The following is a 5359-nucleotide window of genomic DNA, read 5'->3' as shown; positions in this document are numbered from 1 at the left end:
ATCTTTCCTCCATGTTTGTATATGAGGATTCAAACTGCATTGCATTGCATTGCATTGCATTGCATTGCATTGGTAGTCCAATTTCTTATCGTAAACTCCCAGAGCTCACTAGAAATTTATTATATAAGTACAAAGCCATTACACTATTACATCTAATTAAAAAAATGGTGGTGTTTGGTGTGGTTGAGTATGATCTGGTGAATAGTAGACCTCAACTCTGTTCTATCCTGTGCCATCTTCATCATTTCTAACATTCTTGAACTCATTTCTGCAGCCAGTGTGTCAATTCATCTCTTTAATTGATCCTCTACCTTTCTAAGCATTATGACCATCTGCAAAGAATAGCCTCTCTTAGTAACCAAGATTCTCCTTGGGGAATAGGGTGATAAAGTCTCACATACTTTGGGCATATGGCCAGGATGGATTGATCCTTAGAGAAGGAAATCATGGTGAGAAGGGTAGAGGGACAGCATATGAAAGGTAGACCCTGGATTAAATGGTTTGATACAGTAAATGTGGAAATTGGAGTAGATGTGTTTTAGTAGGTGAGACTGGCTTATGACAGGACAAGCATCAGAGATATATTGTATATAGAGTCACTATGAGTTGCAGGTGACTCAACAGCACATAACAATAACAAAAACAACAGTAATATTCTAGCCATTTCTTAATGATTTTCAGTAGCATATTGCTTGCATGTGATATTGATGAAATTACTTGACAGTTTCCACATTCTATTGAATCACCTTTCTTCAGAATAGAAACAAACATAAATATCTTCTAGTAAGTCAGATAGACTTCCAAATTTCCTGGCAGAGACTGATGAGCACCTTTAGGGGTGCATCTGTTAAATGAAGCCTATCAATTGGTATCCCATCGATTCCTGGGGCATTGTTTTCTGCCAAAGCTTTCATTACAGCTTGTACTTCTTATTTCAATATCATTGACTCTTTATCCTATGGTTCTTCCTGAAATATTTCAGTAAAGGTCAATTCTTTTTGGTATAGTGATTCTGTGTACTCTCATCTTCACTTGATGTGTTCTAGATTATTCAAGATTTTGCCCATAGTATCCCTAAGTTTTGTGACTCAAGGTTTGAATTATTTCAGTTCTTTCAGCTTGATTTCAGCTTAATTTCTCCCCCCTTCCACTTTTTTTTGTCCAATTCTAGGTCTTGGAGAATTCTGTTATGACAGCATCCTTTGTCTTCTTTAGTTGTCCTTTGAAATCTAGTGTTCGGCTCTTTTTTTTCCTTTAACATCTCTTAATTTTTGCTTCTCAACACTCCAGTGCAATTTTCAGAGTATCTTCTGATATCCATTTTTGTTTTCCTCTCTTTCTTCTGTCTTAGAGTGACCTTTACTATCTCCATTGATGAAATACTTGATGATCTCCAACAATTCATCTGGTCTTCGATTATTGGTATTTAAGGCTTCAAATATATTCCAAAGGTGATTTTTCAGTTCAAGTGAGATAGGCTTAAGATAGTATTTTGGCTTTCATGGACATGTTTAAATTTTCTTCAGCTTCAATTTGAACTTGTACATGGTAATTGTCTATTTCACAGTCAGAACCTGGCCTGGTTTTGACTGTTGGTACTGAATTTTCCCAACAATATTTTTCATAGATATAGTTACTCTGATTACTATACAATCCATCTGCTAGTATTAAGATTGTATTATCATTCTCTGAATATATGAAACATGATTTTTCATATATCTTTTTTTTCTGTATGTGTGGCAAAGATGTAAGTAAGTACACAATTTCTAATTGTGCCAATTGACTACATCTCTTAAATGTCACAACTATGCTACTCCACACACCATGAATATGCCTTGCAAATCCACACAACTAAATAGGCACTTTGGGGAACAAACTGCTGTGAGGCCTGACGGTGTGGCAACAAGAGGTCCTAGACCCTCGAAGAAGGTGACAGGCCACTTCCAGAAGGGAACAATAGGATTCCTCTGTGCTTATTTAGGTAAATTAGGTGCTTATGAAAATATTGCTCTGTATCAACGTGGGCATTTGAAAGCCATGGAAGCTGCAAGAACCGGCAGGGTACATCAAGTGTTGGCAGGGTACAGCAAGCCTTTGTGGGGTGCAGTGAGTCATGGTGGGGAGTAGTGAGCCACAGCTGGGAGCGAGTAGCTGCAGTGGGACCCACTTGCAAGGAGCAAGCAGGACAGTGGGAAATGGAGTGAGGTCTTCACTGCACTCCCCATCCGTGTCCATTTATCTGCATGTCTCCCCCTGCCCCACCCAGGTGTGTGTCTGTGCATGCACCCACCCCATGTACATATACTTATGTGGCTGCACAACCTTGCTCTGGAGCAATGATATCAGATAAAGAACCAGCTACCATCTCAATCACGAAACACTCTACCACAGCAATGTCCCCCAAAAAGCAAACTACCTTACTCCCCACACAAGCCCAAAGCAAGATATCATCCCCCCCCAAAAAACAAACACAGTAGCAATGGGTTTCCTTACGCCAGAAAGTCTGATGGAACTTTCTGACACAGAATTCAAAAGAACAATGGTTAAATATTTTCAATAAGTGAAAAACAAACTTGAAGAATTACAGGATACTGCAAGCAAAAATAGGGAGGAGTTTAAAAAAAACTAATCTAAAACCATGCAGATAAAACTAATTAGGAATTAGAGACACTTGAAAAACAAGAATCTATAATCCAAAATATGAAGTCCGAGGTTTCAGATGCTGTCAACATGATGGAGGGACACATGAAAAGAGTTGAAGAGATGGAACACAGAACCAATGAAATAGAAAACAGAATTGTCACCATTGATCTTCTAGACCAAAAAGCAGAATCAAAAAAGAAGGGAATAGAGGAAAACCTAAAAATAATGTGAGACACTATCAAAAGAAACGAATCCCAGAACATGAGGAAGCAAGTAAAGGCACTGAAAAAGCTGTGGAAGAATTACTAGAAGAAAAGTTCCCAGGCATAATGAAGAAGGAGAGAATTTACATTCAAGAAGCTAGGCAGACACCATGTAGGAATACACCCCAAAAGAAAAACACTGAGGCATATCATAGTCAAATTTGCTAGAACTAAAGATAAGAAAAGGATTCTGAAAGCAGTGAGGGAGAAACAAAGAGTAATCTATAAGGGAGAGCAGATAAGATTAAGTGTCGATTTCTCATATATCGAACACTCAAAGAACAAAATGTCAACCAAGAGTACTGTACCCAGCGAAACTGTCCATCAAATATGAAGGAAAGATCAAGATATTCTCAGAAAAACAGAGCTAAAACTCATGGAGGTTTGTAAAAATAAGACCAGCAGGAAACACTGAGAGATGCCCTTCTTACAAAAGTGCCACTGAAAGCAAGATGGGCCAAAGTAACTAGCAGCAACACCAAAAAGAACTCAACAAAATGATAGCAATAAAACCTTACCTTTCAATAATCACATTGAATGTGAATGATTTAAAAGCACCACTGAAGAGAAAAAGAGTAGCAGATTGGATAAAACACCAAAGTATATCAATACATTGTCTACAAGGACACACCTTAAAAAATGAAGATAAAGAAAGACTAAAAATAAAATGGTGGGGAAAAATATACCAAGCAAATGGCAATCAGAAAAAAGCAGGAATAGTGATATTAATCTCTGATAAAAAAAGTCTCAATGCAAAAACCATCACAAAGGACAAAGGTCACTACATGATGCCCAAAGGATCACTAGAACAAGAGAACATAACAATAATGAATATATGTGCATCAAATTAAAGACCTGCAAAATACATAAAGCAAACATTAACAAAACTGGAAAAGGAAATAGACAACACTGCCATAGCACTTGGAGACTTCAATACACCACTCTCAAGAAAAGACAGAACTACTAAAAAGAAACCCAACAAAGATACTGAAGAATTAAATCACACAATAAACAAATTCAATCTCATAGACAGTTATAGGCTAATGCACCACAAAAAGCACAGTATACCTTTTTCTCCAATGTGCATGGAACATTATGCAGAAGATCACATTTTAGATCACAAGACAAGCATCAATAAATTAAAAAACATAGAAATAATAGAAAGAATCTTCTCAGATCACAATGCTACAAAACTAGAAATTCATAACAAGAAGATAAAGGAGAAAAAACCCATACATTTGGAAGCTGAACAACACTTTGCTTGAAAATGAGTGAGTACTAGAAGAAATAAAAAATGAAATTAAAAAGTTTCTTGAAACAAATGACAATGAAACAACACTTACCAAAACCTCTGGGAAACAGCCAAAGCAGTACTCAGAGGTCAATTTATAGCCATAAGCAAATACATCAAAAGGCAGGAAAAAGGACGATTGATTTTCTAACCTATCATTTCCAACAAATTAAAAAAAAAAACAGCAAGAAAACCCAACAGACTAAAAAAAACCCTGAAATTACAAAATTTAGAGCATAAATATATGAAATAGAAAACCAAAAATCAAAGGGAACAATTGACAAAAGTATGAGTTAGTTCTTTGAAAAGGTCAATAAAATCAACAAACCACTAACAAAACTAACAAAGGAAAAAAACGAAAAGACACAAATAATCTGAATAAGACATGAAATGGACAATGTCACACCAGAACCAAATATAATAAAAAGGCTAATATTGGAATATTATGAAAAATTATACTCAAACAAACCTAGAGGAAATGGACAAATACTTAGAAATGTACAACCTATCTATACTGACAACAACTAAAACTGAACACCTGAACAGAACAATTACAAAAAAAGAAATTGAAAAGGTAATAAAACAACTTCTAGCCAAAAAAAAAACAAACCCTGGACCAGATTATTTTACAAGTGAATTTTATCAAACATTCACAGAAAAACTTTCCCCAATTCTATATAAACTATTTCAGAAAATAGAAAAAGATGGAATTGTCCCAGATTCATTCTATCAAGCAAACATATCCTTGATACCAAAGCCAGGAAAGGATACCACAAAAATAGAAAACTATAGGCCAATATCTCTTATGAACTTATATGCAAAAATCCTGAATAAAATACTGGCCGATAGAATCCAACGATACATCTAAGAAATAATTCACCATGACCAAGTGAGATTCATAACAGGTATGCAAGGATGGTTCAACATAAGAAAAACAATCAATGTAATTCATCACATTAAAAAAGCAAAGAACACATGATCTTATCAATTGATGCAGAAAAGGCCTTTGACAAAACCCAACACCCTACTTGATTAAAACATTCAACTATATAGGATAAGGTGGGAATTTCCTCCGCATAGTAAAAAGTATATATATGCAAACCCAAGAGCCAACATTGTTCTCAAAAGGGAGAGGTTAAAGGCATTCTCTTTAGAACAGGAA

The sequence above is a fragment of the Elephantulus edwardii genome, unplaced genomic scaffold, assembly GCF_000299155.1.
Source record: "Elephantulus edwardii isolate Elephantulus edwardi_28Jun2011 unplaced genomic scaffold, EleEdw1.0 scaffold00085, whole genome shotgun sequence".
NCBI classification, from domain to species: Eukaryota; Metazoa; Chordata; class Mammalia; order Macroscelidea; family Macroscelididae; genus Elephantulus; species Elephantulus edwardii.
This window is presented reverse-complemented; position numbering follows the sequence as displayed.